The sequence below is a fragment of the Puma concolor genome, chromosome B4, assembly GCF_028749965.1.
Source record: "Puma concolor isolate L17-30 chromosome B4, mPumCon1.1.hap2, whole genome shotgun sequence".
In the NCBI taxonomy this organism is placed as follows: domain Eukaryota; kingdom Metazoa; phylum Chordata; class Mammalia; order Carnivora; family Felidae; genus Puma; species Puma concolor.
The window spans coordinates 90,304,604-90,320,541 of NC_141673.1; the positions used below are offsets into that span (position 1 = coordinate 90,304,604).

Consider the following 15,938-nt stretch of genomic DNA (forward strand, 5'->3'; position numbering starts at 1 on the left):
AAACCAAAATGAGAAGAAAGCGACATCTAATGGTTCAAAACATCTCTAGTTGCTCTTCAAAACTCAAGGGACTAGAAAAGACAGACTTTGACATAAACCATCAGACAAAGACAGCCTCAAAAGTCATCCTAAAAAGTCAAAAATGTCATCCAACCATCTGGGAAACAAGCAAATGCATTCAATCTAATGTCGTGCTGAGCTGTGGAAAGTTTAACCAAAAGGCATTCCAAAGATTAACCATAAACAGTTTAAATGCTTTTCGACTCTTCGTAGGATTTTTCCTCTTCTGAAAAAATATTAACACTCTGCAGTGCAAACATGTACCAGACCCTCCTCTAAGTGTCTCATATATATGTATCAAGTCATTTAAAGATTGTTTTTACACAATCCACATTTAGGCAAATGAATAAACCATAAATTCTGCCAGAACTCTTAAGGTCAAAATAGGAATAAATTAATGTTGTGCAAAGACAACAATATTAAATGGATGTAATTACTTCTTAGAACAGAACCACAAAGGAACTTGAGACGTCAAAGTTTATATTTTGGTCCTCTGGAGTTGTTGAAAAATCTATCCCATGAGAGGAAATGCAGCATTTTTACTTATTTCTTAATTCTTTCTATCCTGCTCTTTGCTTTCTTATCTTGCTGATCTGCGGAAAGTATTTTTTCCCTAACTTCCTTATTCAATGTTACCAGTACTTACAGGCTTATAAAGCATAATCCCAAATAGTTTATCTTTCTAACCACTGAGAAAGAGTCACCAGGTGAACAGTGGTGCCTGGCTTAAGCTTGGTAGGTCAAAAGGCCATGCCAACACCAAGAAGGGATATGTGAGTCACAATATATATTTCTTCTTTAGAAAAATGTCTTCATATAAAAATTAGATTATAAGTATTGTTCTGTTGCCTACTGAGGGAAGTTCTGGGGTTTTTTGTGTTTTTGTTTTTGTTTTTGAGAGAGAGAGAAAGAGAAAGCATGCGCAGACATGGCGGAAGAGGGAGAGAGAGAATCTTAAGCAGGCTCCACACCCAGTGCAGAACGTGACGCAGGGCTTGATCTCATGACCCTGGGATCATGACCTGAGCCAAAATCAAGAGTCAGACATTCAACCAACTAAGCAACCCAGGTGCCCATGAGGGAAGATTTTTTAAATATTGTGTGTTGGGACGTCAGGGTGTTGGTGGCTCAGTCAGTGAAGCATCCAACTTCAGCTCAGGTCATGATCTCACATGTCGGCTGTCTGTGCTGACAGTTCAGAGCCTGGAGCCTGCTTCAATTCAGTGCCTCCTTCCCTCTCTCTCTCTGCTCCTCCCCTAAGTATGTTCTTTCTCTCTCAAGAAACAAACATTTTTTAAAAACATTGTGTGTTAATCACCTTAACTAGGTAAATATCAACCAATAAATATAAACTCCTCCTAAATCCAAATATCTTTTTATTTCTCATTAAATGGTAGAAATCATACTTGTTCTCACCTATAGTTTTATCAGTCAGTGAATTACGTGGTCTCTCTCCTATACATAAATTCAGCCTGAGAGACAGCCTCAGGATGTAACCCCATTACAGGACATATTTGGCAATAACCGTTCCTTTACAACTAATAAAAAAGACTTTAATTTATCTCCTAAGGACTCATAATTTGTTCTGAAGCATCTTTTGTTGTTAAATACACCATCCTCATGCTTGAAGAGTGGGCAGGTAGAAGTGAGGTTGACTGGTCTCCTGATTTTGGAATGCATCTTTGCTACACGTGGAAGGTTTTTTTCTTTTGTAGTGGTCAGAACAGAAAAGCATTGATTATATGACTTTACCAAAAATTCACAAAAGCATAGATTACATACCTTTACCAACATGCACTTCTTTGCTTACATTTTTCCAATCAAGAAAGGATTCTTTTAGGTACCAAAATTCTGCATGCCCAACTGTCTCTCCTTAAAAACTGAATATATTATGCATAGAGTATTTTGCACAGAATACATGAAAATTATCCATTAACCAACCTGGTAACCCTCAGTTCCTTCCAAACCTCTTAAAGGAGTTGGTGATTTCATAGATCTCAGAACAAAAGGAGGACACATTTTAGACATCCAGTTCAGAAGAGGCAAGGAGAATTCAATCAGTCCCCTGCTGAATGGATAAAGCTCTGATCTATATTATTTATTAGTGACTTCTAAGAGCATGAACAGTAATATTTTTTCATTATTTCTCTCAAAGAAGAAGAATTGGAAAAGAAAACAAATCTATAGATTTTCTTACTACACCAATGAAGAGGAAGAAATGTTTAAGTGAAGCCTCTGGCTCTGGGAAAAATGACATGTTCCTGGCAAAAATTTCAGTGATGAACCCCCCAAAAATTCCCCTTCCCCAGAATCCCCAAACTTCTTCCCAATCCAGACCCTGAATATGCATCATTCAAGTTCTTCCCCAACAAGGTCCTTTTCAACCTTGCTCAGGGAGCTCCATTTCCTGGTCTTCACTCCCAGCACTGTCCCAGGACCTAGAAGACTGCCTTGCTTTTTTAACTGTTTAAACATTTAACTATAAATGCTTTTTTAACTGTTTCTTGTTAACTTCCTTTTTTAACTGTTTCTTGAGCTAATTATAAGCACAGTTGCACACTTCTTCCCAAATTCTTTCACAAGCCAATCTCTCTGGCCACCGCCAGCCTGTAAAGCAGTCACTTTAATTTCACAGTTATATTTCTGGAGGCACGGAGAAAAGCAGCACGGGTGAACCAAACTAACAACTGAGCCAGGTCTTGCATCAGAGAAAAGGGGAACCAGAGAGACTGACAAAATTTCCCCAAAGACACCACATAGTGAGGTCTAAAGAGGCTTAAACACATTTGGTGGCTTAACGAAAACAAGTGCATTACCTTGCAGTTCTGGAGATCAGAAGTTCAAACGGAATCCCACTGGACTAAAATCTAGGTGCTGGCAGGGCTGCATTCCTTTTGGAGAAGAATCCATGTCCTTGACTTTTCCAGTTTCTAAGAACCATCAGCATTCCTTGGTTTATGGCCCCTTTCTTCCATCCTCAAGACTAAGATGACTAAGTTGAGTCTTTCTCACAGAGAATCAAACTGACCTGCTTTTCTGCTTCCCTCTTGCACTTTAAAAAAAAATGTTTATGTTTATTTATTGTTGAGAGAGAGAGAGAGAGAGAGAGAGTTGGGGAGGGGCAGATAGAAAGGGAGACACAGAATGTGAAGCAGGCTCCTGGCTCCGAGCTGTCCGCACAGAGCCCAAAGCAGGGCTTTGAACTCACAAACTGTGAGATCATCACCTGAGCCAAAGTCGGATGCTTAACTGCCTGAGCCACCCAGGTGCTCCCTTCTCGCACTTTATGTGATCATTCTGATTACAATGCACCCACCTGGATAAACTCCTTACTTTCAGACCCTGTAGCTGATTAGCCTTCCTAATTCTATCTACAACATTAATTCCCCTTTGCCCTATAAAGTAGCATATTCGAAGGTTCCTGGGATGAAGGCATGGACATCTCTGGAGGGGCCACAGTTCTGCCTACCACACAAAACTACAAGAAAACCTGTTCTTTGTTCCAGAAGGAGATAAGATCTCCATCTTCCAAGGCTGTTGGTTAGCTATACAGACATCTTTGAAAAGACAGTCCAGAACAAAGAGCAGTCAGCGATTTCCTTCGCGAGAATTGCAGAAATGTGAGAAACTCATGAAAAATTGTCCTCCAAGACTCACCACCACCTGCTACCCTTGTATATTTGCAGAGAAAACCAAGTAAAGATTTTGAATTGTTTTTAATTATATATTTTCTCTAACACTATTTTACAGATGTGAAAACCAAAGCCTCTGACGACCCAGCAAGTTACTGTTTTTGTTTTGTTTTTTTCTTAATATGTCACTGACACAAACTGGATCACAAGACTGTATTCGTTTATATGGGTTCAAATGGCTAGATAATTCTACATATGTGTCGAAAGAGAAATTATAACTAGATCTTTTCAGCAGAATTTTCCTGGTTTAATCAAGGACTTAATCAAGGACTTGATATAATCAATCTTCATCAACTTGAAGAGATCAATGAACACTTATAGAAAATAAAGCAGTTTACATAACTCCACAAAGTTGGTTTGGTGGCTAGATTTGGGGGGAAGGTTTTTGATATTTCATGCCAGTGCTCAAGAATTTTCTATGTTAGGAAGTTCTTCATACTTAACCTTAAATCTTGCTATTTGCAGCTTTAACCCATCTCCTCTTAAACTGTCCTCAGGGATCTCTCTTTCACATGATCCTCTGTGCCTTCCAGAAGGAACAAAAATAAAAAAACTCTCATGAAACTCCTCCTTAGTAAATTATACTGAAAGAAATGTGTCGTGTTCCTACAAGCAAATCTATAAAGAAGACTCTTTGGTAAATGTCGGTTTTCCAGTGAAGATGAGTTCGATCAATGCTAAGTTATTCTCACTGAAGTAAAATGAAAGGTGCTGATCACCTCTGAAGAAATATTTACATTTTTTTAATTTATATAATAGAAACTTAAAGTAGAAGTTCCAGCAGACAGACCAAGATACCAAATGAAAAAAGCAGTATGGCACCACCTGCAAAATTTACAAAAACCTGTTACATGACTCTTGAAATTCTTTATGAACATTAAGATTATAAAAGGTCAGACAAAGGGGGGCCTGGCTGGCTCAGTTGCTAGAGCCTGCAACTCTTGATCTCAGGGTTATAGGTTCAAGCTCAGTGTTGGGCCTAGAGCTTACTTTAAAAAAAAAAAAAAAAAAAGTCATACAGTTAGGTACTGGTGAGATTTTGTGAAGAACATTCCTATGGAGGTAGCTGTTGCTCCTCTGTGAATCCCCATCTTCAGTGTCCCACTGGGCTTGCAGGGGAAGGCTGACCCTCTTTCATGGCAAGAAAGAGCTTCAAGAAGACTACTCTCAGAGTAAACAATCCTAACTGATTTGGCAGCAGGGCAAAGAAGACTTTGCTGCTGTGTTGGAATCAGTATTCATTTCCAGAATCTAAGCAAAGAATATTTCCATATGTGAGCCTAAAGCCACCATAGATAGTGTGCAAGTTATGTGCTCTCAAGGGTACAACCTCTGCTGGGTGGGGAGGGGGGGATTCTGGGAGGAATGCATGTATGTGCTAGTACAGGAATGTTTCTCTTCTGGCACAGGGCAATAGAGGGTCTTGGTCTAACAAACCCAGTACACATGGTCACAATTTCATGACAGGTAGAAACAAAGTGTCTTGAGAAATGTGCACTCCTTTCTGATAAACACAAAAGCACCACGTGGGCAAGCAATGGCACTACGTGAGCTCTGGACATACATGAGAGAGAGGGACACCAACACAGGGATTCCACACAGCCACCTGCAGAGGTTCATGGGATCTCAGCAAACAGAAGCCACAGATGGACCACCAAAACAGCGAGAGTCTGAGGAGGGCATGAGCAAGAACACACAACTGGAACAAGGGAACTACAGATGAGGAACCCCCAATCATGAGGCAACGTGCATGTCCACAAAACAAAAGAAAGCATCGCAGGCGAGAAAGAGTTCATTTCGAATATTGGCAAATCCCTTTCTATAAGATGTCAGTCACGAACCTCCTTGCCCCCTTCCCCCATCTCTCTTCCCTCCCTCCTGTTTCAACCTCCAGAGTCAGGAACATTGGTTGGCAAGATGGAAAGAGCGAAGGAAGCACGTACGTCATGTGCTACCGCAGACTGACTGGGAAGACCTGGAGGAATGCTGGTCCTCAAACTCTCCTCACACAGCTTCAGACCTCCTATGCTTCCATGACTTCAGCAGTCCCCAAATCTATTTCACACAGAAATCACAAGTCACATTGTTCCTTCAACCTCTAAAACTTGGTAAATTCTGACATTTTTTATAGTTTTGATCTTTGCTAGCACTTAGAAAAATCACGCACTAGAACAAATTAAAACCTCAGAAGGAAATGTGAGAAGCAATTAAGCCTAAAGGAGCAAAGAAGACCAAAAAGTAAATAGGAATAAAGCAGGATACTAGAAGCAGATTGAAGCAAAGGAGCCAGATTTCCAAGGAGGACGACAAAGTACTTTTTAATTTAACAGAGACCTCGTGAAAGCAAGGTGACTGATAGGCAGACACCCCTGAGGTGCCTTATCTAGCACCCCTGAGGTGCCTTTCTGGAATGTGTAGAACAAAAGATCAAGCTGTCAAGTTACAAAGCTAGGAAGCCAAGGATATTGCTGGGACAGATGTGAAAAAGAAGACAGATCAGCAAGACAGACCCAGGATGGACACTGAATCCAAAGATCAGAGTGAAGCCATGGGCCTAAATTAACATAAGCCAGGAATAAGAGCAGAGGCCAGAGGTCTGACAAATCTGCCAAGTCCAAACCAGGTCAGCCACCAAGATACTTGAGAGAAACAGGCCACTTTAAAACCCAGACAGACAGGGGCGCCTGGATGGCTCAGTTGGTTAAGCGACTGACTTCGGCTCAGGTCATGATCTCGAAGTTTGTGAGTTCGAGCCCCACATTGGGCTCTGTGTTGACAGCTCAGAGCCTGGAGCCTACTTTGGATTCTGTGTCTCCCCTTCTCTCTACCCCTCCCCTGCTCACACTCTGTGTCTCTCTGTCTCTCAATGATAAATATACGTTAAAAAAAATTTTTTTAATAATAAATAAGTAAATAAATAAATAAAAAATAAAAACCAGACAGACAGACAGCAGTCTTCCAAGGGAGGTACTCTTGCCCTGTGTGAAGATATTAGAATGGGTGCGAGGTCACAGACAGTTGTAAAGGAACTGATTTGCAGATCCTCTATTCTTACAGGTACTTTTCCTATAACTGGTCTGAGAGTACACTCTTCTCAAAGTCACTTTTCTCCCTATTTACAAAAGAAAAGTCTACCTCTCACCCATTTCAAACCTTAAAATGGTCCAGAACCAAAAAGAATTTCGTAATTCCTTTTTTAAAAGCCTCAGAAACAGTTTCACATACATACTCCTCTATCAGTCTAACTAAAAGATGCATTTCCCATCTATTTTCACTTTTTCAAAAAATAACAATCAAAGGGGTACCTGGGTGGCTCAGTTGGTTAAGCATCCAACTTCAGCTCAGGTCCTGATCTCGCAGTCCATGAGTTCAAGCACCGCGTTGGGCTCTGTGCTGACAGCCCGAAGCCTGGACCCTGCTTCGGATTCTGTGTCTCCCTCTCTCTCTCTGCCCCTCTTGCTTGCACTGTGACTGTCTCTCTCTCTTCTCAAAAATAAACAAACATTAAAAAAATTAAATAAAAATAACAATCAAATATTTTAATACATCTATACAATTTTGAGCAACTGTAGACCATTAATAATCATAGTGAAAATTCAATGCTACAGAAATATTTTAACATAATAAACCTTACGGTCACAGAAAAACACATGTAATTTTTAACTTCGATTTTCAAGTTTTTTGTTGCTATTGCCGTTAAGTTTACCAAAGTGAATGTATTGGTGAGGGTTCTTAAGAGGGTTCCTGGACCAACAGGAGATAGAACAAAGAACTGGCTAGTGGCAGAGGTTGGCCAGTTTGAAATCTCTTTAGGGGTCATAGGAGCAAAATTTCAAAACCGGCTCTTGGGCAATAAAGGGTAGTCGTTTAAATTAAGGCCTCAGATTATACTGTACATACCTATTAGCTGTGTGAACTGAGGACAATTACTTAAATGGAGTTCCCTGGTCTGGGGGTTGTCGCTCTTGTTTTAAGATGTCATATTAAGCACCTATATCACCTAATTTAGGACAAGATTGAGATATTATTCACAAACCACTTAGCATAGTTCCTGACACACAGTAACTCTTCAACATTATTATTATTACACAGCAGGTATCATTTGCAAACTGTAACCCAAGACCTATAATGCAGAAGAAACTCCCAAAATCTGTCTTATCCTGCCAGACTCCTCACCTTTCTCTAATCCTCCTTTCAGGTCATTCCCCGGGCTTCTGTGGGTAGGCACGAAAACACTGACCCTTAATTCAAACCTCAGCTCATAATGGACAGCATTTCCAATTATCCTCTAGAAAGTGCCCTAGCACTGGAACTCTTACATCCCTTAAGCACACATTAGACATTAGTTCTCTCTCTTCTGGACACACATCCCAGCCAAGCTTCTTCCTAATGGTTGCTCCAGTTCCTTAAAAGAGCTCTAATGAGGGGTGCCTGGAGAGCTCAGTCGGGTTAAGCTTCTGACTTCAGCTCAGGTCACAATTTCACCATTTGTCAGTTCAAGCCCCGTATCTGTCAGTACAGAGCCTGCTTCACATCCTCTGTCTCCCTCTCTGTCCCGCCCCTACTCATGCTCTCTTTCTCAAAAACAAATAAACATTAAAAAAAATCTCTAATGAGCCTGGATCCCAAAGTTCCTTTGCTGATCTACTCAAATTGTGAGATAGCTTTCACAGTTTAAAAACATTTTCATCCGGCTCAGATGATCTTGTCTGGGTAGAGGACCCATGAATGCTTTCAAATGCTTTCAGGTAGCATGGGATAAATAATCACTCTGTTTAGACCATAATCTTTGCAGACCAGGCATGCTTACTTTGCTGATTCCTTTGCAGGACTTTTCTGACCTTTAGCACGTGTGTTGTTCTTTTCCAAACTCTCCTGCCTCTTAACCAAAATGCAGTCCTCTGAAATTTCTGAAGTTGCTTCTCCTCCACAAACCAAATTATCCCTCTTTCACCTTCTACCTGTAAAAGTCAGAGATTATTCAACTAGCCAACTATTATCCACAATTTTGCCTACTCATCCTAATGGTCACTTTTAATAATATTAAATTATTTCTCCAAATGTAAGCCTTTGCATTTTGTCAAGTCTGAGCCTAAGAAACAGGCCCCTTCAAAGAGGGAAAACACAAAATATCATATGACTCTTTCAACATAATTTTTATTTGATCAAAGATTTCCTTCCATTTCATCTTCACAAGGCATGCATTTTCCAGCTCAACCTTGCTTATTCCCCCATTTAAATTTAAAAAATCCTTTTTTAAAAAAATCATTTAAGTAATAATGGCCTTTGAAGACACTTCAGAGAAGAGAACAAAGAATAAAAAATACCATATTTCCATCACCCAAAGACAACCAGTGCCGACATTTTGGGATCTTTTCTCTCAGCCAAAAAAAAAAGAAAAAAAGTCCTCCTTTCCCACTACACACACACACACACACACACACACACACACACACACACACACTTGTATTTTAAAGGAGGGGAGGAAAAAAACAGATATGAAGTGATTTTATGACTTTCAATCTTTTGCAGACATTTGTGCTAATTCCCCAACAACTTTCACCAGATAGAACAATACGTTTTCTGAGCAGGCGGAGTTGGTCTTAGCTGGCCCCACTGCCGACAAAATTTCCAATCTCGGCTCTGGGTTTTGCAAAGACAGGCTTCCTACCGCTTCTGTCCTTTAGATGGCAGCATAATCTCTAACACTTCACTGCCTTTTCCCAAATCCCACAGTTCTCTCAATCCAAAGGAATTTTAAGGTTGAATTATCTGAGGGAGTGCTGAGGAGAAGCTGAAAGGGGAGAGAAGAGTCACTGAGGATGAACGTATGGAAAATGGAGAAGCCAGAAGTCCGCAGAATGTCCTATTTCCAGCTACCACATCTCTGCCAAAGACAGCACACGTGTGGGTTGTCATCCACACAGCCTAGTCCATCACCTGCAAGATTCTGCACAAGAAAACGTGTCAGTTATTCATTCGTTCCTTCATACACACTTACAGACTCCCTGCTGTGTGGCAGAAAAGTATGATGGTGGCCAGGACTGGATAGGAGCGCCATCTCCTAGCAGGGTGGCTGACAGCAGACAGTGGGACCAGGGCAGACAAAACATCTTTCTATACCATGGATTCTGCCCTCACTGATCTTATATTCTAGTGTAGGAGATAGATGAGTAAAAAGTAAACAAGCATACAACATAAATTTGTAGTGATAAGGACTATGAAGAAAAATAAGACAGGGCAAAGGAGTTAGAAAGGGTATAGGGAGTGGCCACTTCACACAGTATCTTTGAGGAAGGTTTCTCTCAGGAAGTGATATTTGAGCAGAGTCCTGATGAAGCAAGCAAGGGAGTGAGTTACCCAGATACCTGGGGGAAAGGAAGGCTAAAGCCCTATCACACAGTCTTGGCTTGTTCGAGGAAAATGTGAAAGAAGCCAGCGTGACTGGAATAGGGTAAGCAAACCAAGGAGCAAGCAGAGAGGCTGAATAAGATCACCTAGGAGCAAATGCAGATAAACACCCAGGGCCTAGGCCCTGGGCCATGCCAACACAGGAAGAAAACCATAGCAGTGAGGTGTTCCAAAAGTTAGTGTTTCAGTAAGAAGGAAGTGGTGAACTTTATCAAAACCTTCTGAGGGTTCAAGTAAATTAAGTGTCAAGAACCGGCCGTCAGGTTGAGCAAGAGAAGAATTACTGCTAATGCTGGCAAGGGCACCCTTGGCACAACGCGGGGAAAGGCTGATTAGAACAAAAAAGAGAACACGGGGGAAGACACTGAGCACAGACGGCCTGCTGAGCGTTGCTACAAAGAGAAGCAGAAAGATGAGGCAGAAACTAGAGGGAAATGGGATTCTAGGAAGACCTCAAGGACAGGTACTTCGGCACATTTAGGTGCTGACAGAAGTAACCCAGGAGGAAGAAGGAAACAGTGGTATGGGAGAAAGGGGGAGAACAGCTGCAGGAGCAGAAGCAAGTGAGCAGGCAAGCCATTGCACAAGTGAAGAAAAGGCCCTCAGAGAGAAGCAGGGACAGCCCCTCCAGAAAGAGACGAGACGCCCAGTAGACAGACCAGAGGCTGGGCCCCGCCTGGATGTGGTGTGGAGAGATGAGGCTCCCTTCAGACCATTTCCATTTTCTCAGTGAAACAAGGAGCAAACTCATCTGTCCAGAGGGAGGAGATGCGGGCCGTGTTGAAGGTTTGGTGCGAAAGGAGAAAGTGTAGAACGCTCCTCTTTGGAATGGGGAAGGTGAATTCTTTAGGGATAATACAACAGGATTTCTGGAAAGTTCCAAGGCTTCCTTGAAGTTTGAAGTCACAAATTGAAAAATGGTACCTGTCAGCACATGCTTGGATTTTTTTCTCCTCCAACCACTTCCTAGAGAGCACAATGGAGTGGGAAGTGCTCCTGGTTCTCCCCAGGCCTCTTATCACTCCTCTGGCTTCTTCACTGTGTCAACTTTCTCTCTTCTCCCCAGTAGCAAAAGGGCCAAAATGTAGTGTTTAATGGCTCTTTCTCTGCCACTCTCTTTATATCTCTGCACTTCCTTCTATACGATCTCATTCACTCCTTGACTCCAGCCACCTTCTCCCAAATCGAGAGCCCAGTGTCTACCTTGTGTCCAAACCTAAATGTTTGTCTTCTGTGCATCTCCATCTGGATCATCCTCTTCATATGATGTTCTGCCTGCTTCACTTACCGTCATCCATGCAATCTCCAAGGAAAGAGACCTTAGAATTACCTTCAATGCCTTGCTTAGTTTCCTTTGTTCCTCTGTATCTAAGAAGTTGCCAAGAATTTCTATTAACTCTACTCCCACACTGTTGTTCACATTTTAGAATGACTACCCTCATTTATGCTCTTGTTTCTCCTTAAATCTACCACTTCCAACAGTTAGCTTTTATTTTCTTTAAGAAGGGTCTGATATTAGTCTCTGCTCCAAAACTTTAACTTGAGAGCCAAGAGTACCTCCGTGTCTCCTCTCCCCTGCCAATCACCTTGGAGGGCTCATGTCCCAAATGGCATAGCTACAAGGTAAAGAAAGATCGTCTGACCCATATCAGACTTCATGTGAGTGAGAAGTAAACACACTTTGTTATGCCTCTAGGATTTGGGATTCACCTAATGAAGCAGTTAATATGAATTATCTCAATATTCTACCTTTGTTTACATGCTCAATTCCTTTTTCCTCTTCCCATCCATGATTTCTGGCTATTGACATCTTCTCATCCTTTTAAAGGTAGTATTTCCCACACTTGGTAGGTAGATTGCCTGTTCCATGATGAAACTGTACTTAAGTCAAGGAGAAGAGAAAAATGACAATGTGATGAGATTCCATAAAAGCACATATGGTGAATTTATCCTTGGACAGGGATGAATCCTTTCATCTTTAAGTACCTTCTTTCTTTCATAAAATTATGGTTACATTAGATGAGAGAAGCCCCCCCCCCCCATTATTTACCAAAATAAAGTCTGGCATCTGTATTTTGCTTCCAGTGGTGTTTTCTAGATGTTATCACTTTATATTATTCCCAAGTCTGGCAACCATTGGTTTAAAGCATAACTCAACTGGCACGTTGGCCAGGAAGCCTTCCATTTTCTGCCCAGATCCAAAGTGACCTCTGATGTTGTTTATGTTGCATTGAGCCCTTGGCCTTTGAGTACATTTCTCTCTCCTCCTGGAGACAAAATTCCTTCAGGAAAATGGTCCTTTCTTATTATCCATACCAATAAGCTCAGAAAAAATATATTCTTATACAAATGAGAAAACCGAGATCTAAAGAAATTAAACTACTCATAAATTATAATCTCTAACATTTACTGAGCACTTACTATGTGCCCGACATTCTTCTAAGCATTTCAAATACTCATTTTGCCCTTACAAAAAGCCTATAAGGTGGGCTACCATCATCATATCCACTTTGCAAAAAGATCCTGCAAAATGCCCAAGGTCACACAGGAAGGAAATAGTCACTCTAAAGTAAGAATCCTAGGGGCCTGGATCCAGATCCCATAAAGTTAACACCACACTACAGGTGAAAAGGGACGTGACTTTTGAAAATACAAACAAGTGTCCTAGTTCTTGGCTGGCATTCTTTCTTAGAAGGCTATGATTGCAAAATCATCTCTTCTTCAACATATTTTTCAAAGTATTTATAATTGCAAGTAAATTTATCAAGAGAGCCAATCCCTTTTACAACATCCAATCATTATTTCAGTATAATTTTCTCAGAATTCCCATCCCACATTCTAATTGTCTATACACATCTGCTTAGCTGTAAGGTCGTGCTATTTCTGTGTGAATTTCTTGTCCACCTGTCCCCCAGAAAGAAAGAAAGTAAATTAAATTAAGTCATTGAACATTGTTCAGGCAACTGTGACAGAAACTCAATAAGGTAGGAAATGAGCCAATAACATCAAGCGTCCTTTCATTAAGATTTTCAATACCCATTTGGTCTGTCTTAAATAAAGCTGGCTTCATCTACCCCAGATTTTAAACGCAGTGGGTACGCCTATAGGTTGAACCCTTTGGATGGCAGGTATGCCATTTCATATGTTGAAAATCCAAAGAGAATTCTGGACTTCAAACACTAGGAAAATATCCATGGTACCAAAAAATCATGGACAGAGTGGCTGTCCTGTCTAAGAGGCCCATGTGATTTTATTTCAAGGGGGTTTCATATCTTATTTGGCTGAGAAACTGCTCTTAGAAATCGCAGAAAAATTTTACCATTGGATGGCCCTAATAGGACATTTTCCTAAATAATGATCACAATGCTAGTATCAAAAACATATTTTAGAAGAAAAGAATAAACAAATGTTTACAGAAGTCCAAATTTACCTAAATGCACACATCTTCTAAATGTCAATGTGGTAAATATCCCTATTCCCCCATATCAGTAACAATCCTAAGATGAAAGGCTCTTTTCAGAGCAGAAAGTACCCCCTACACTCTGCCAGCAGACTTCTGCCAAAAAAACATACTCCAAGCTCTCCTTCCAAGGACTCATTTTGTAGCACCAATGACTCACCCGAGGGATAACAGGGGATGCCTCAGATATCTCCTATTCTCCATCCAGGAGTACAACCCTGACCACTGAGCCCGTAACCTTAACAGTAAGGTAGGTCTCTCTTGAGAACTTTTAGCTCTGTTCATTTATCAGCTGCCCCTGAATGCCAGAGACTCACATGGAAGTTGGAACCTAGTGTCTCCTCCCACAGGACACATCACTTCTCCTCTGAAAAACTCCCCTTGCCCCTAACTACACATGATCCAAACTATTCATAATGTGCAGAGTGGATAAAACAACTCATCACAACACAAGCAGCCTTTCTGCCTCTCAATGAGATTGTTGAACATCTCATAAGAAATATGTTCTTATACTGCCTAGGGAGTTAGGGCAGGCCATCACATATTTTTACAGAAAGAGAAAATATATTGCCATAACGTATTATTCCACTAATACATATTAAGTGTTGTTAATTTTTAAGAAGTCTTTTTATTTTGTTTAAAGTCACAACCTACGTTGACACTAACCTAGCATGTAAATAAATAAAGCAATAATTTCTGGAAATTTACGGAGAAACTCCTAGAAATACACACATACAGTATCCCACACACACAGTAAATATAACTATTTACTAAAAATAGATAAATCATCAATTTTCAAGTCATCAGAAAATATTTTAAAAATTCAACTATATAGTTTGAGATTTTTCATATGCTCATGAGATACTTCTGTAATTTAAAAAGTACCATAAATATATATATATATATATATATGTATGTATTTATTGTACAGTAAGTCTGGCCTCAATTCCTAAGACCATGAGATCATGATCTGAGCTGAAATCAAGAGTCAGCTTAATCAACCGAGCCACCCAGGCACCCCCAGGTGACAGTTTTTAATTATAACTTCAGAAGAGGGTCTTTCTGTGTGCTTTTGAGGTTAGTGCCTACATTTCTAATGTAAACTTTTTAATACCAACATTAGTTACTATTTGCATACAAGTATTACTATGCCTAGCCATAGACCTTGCCAGAGTTTAATTATTTCTGCTAAATTAGTTTGGTTTCCACAGAAATCTCAAACAGCTGACCCTTTAGAAAAGTTTGTGGGAGACACATTATTGCAGACCTTCAGGTGCATCCAGGGGGAGCCTAAAATATAAAAATCAAACCCTGTGGTACGTTCTATTACAAACTTACAAGCTCTTTAAAGTGTGTGTTTAAAAGACAATGAATCCCCCTGAGTAACTTCATACTAACTCAAACCATTTCTCCCAAATGACATTTAAGATAAAAAAAAAAAAAAAAAAATGCGTACTTGCCTCTTACTCTAATTTCCCTAAAGCATGTTCTTCTAAGAGCCAAGAAACTCATTTAGGTTGTTAATTAAATCTGTCCCCCAAAGATGAAACAAAGAACATGAAGTTACAATTCTAAATATACTCCTGACGTAATTGCCTAACACCTGCACTATTTTAACATTTGTGAAAGACATATCTACATAGAATCAACTAAAAATACAAAAGACTACCGTATTCTTACTCTGAACAAGCCTCCAGAATTAAACCTAAGACCCTTAGAGGAAACAGGACACACCAAAAAAAGGGAAGAAAACTATATGATTTAAGAGTCAAATAAAATTATTCCATAGGACTTAAAAATTCAGACATATTCAAGAGGCTAAGAGATTATTTCCTATAAAGGGAAACATATGTTACATACAAATCTTTTCATTAAACCCCAAAGTCTCATCTATTTTCTGGTTATAAATATTCCACATAGGGAAAGAAAGCTTAAAGCCAATGAACTTGAAATTCAGTGTATGTGCATACAGACACCACGCATAATTTCCTGGGTGTATAACTTTTAAGCCGCCTGTAAAATGCCTTTTGTGAGTCTTGCTCTGTTTTACTTTTTTTAGTGTTAAGTGATACTGAGTTTCAGAGCAAGTTTCATGCCTGGGTTTATACTCTAACAGGATTTCTTATTTTCTGTGGCCACACACGGTTAGAGGAAATTAAATTTGGCCCTAAGAGTCCACACATGAAGCACTAGGTGCTCTATTTGCCTCTCAAATAAACTGTACCACCAAAACTTTAATCATCTCTCGATTCCTCTGTCTCAGGAGACTGGGTCCCTTAATACATTATGTATGTGGTAGAGGGAAAAGGCTCACA

General features: G+C 40.2%; 1 long non-coding RNA gene across 1 annotated transcript; it reads right to left on the bottom strand.

The window, feature by feature from the left end:
- Positions 1–921: 921 nt before the first annotated feature.
- LOC147579291 (uncharacterized) lies at positions 922–14,541 on the bottom strand. Its single transcript, XR_015253772.1, has 2 exons — positions 11,913–14,541; positions 922–8,713 (listed from the first exon to the last, which is right to left on the bottom strand). It is a non-coding gene; the product is annotated as an uncharacterized LOC147579291 (long non-coding RNA).
- Positions 14,542–15,938: the final 1,397 nt, after the last annotated feature.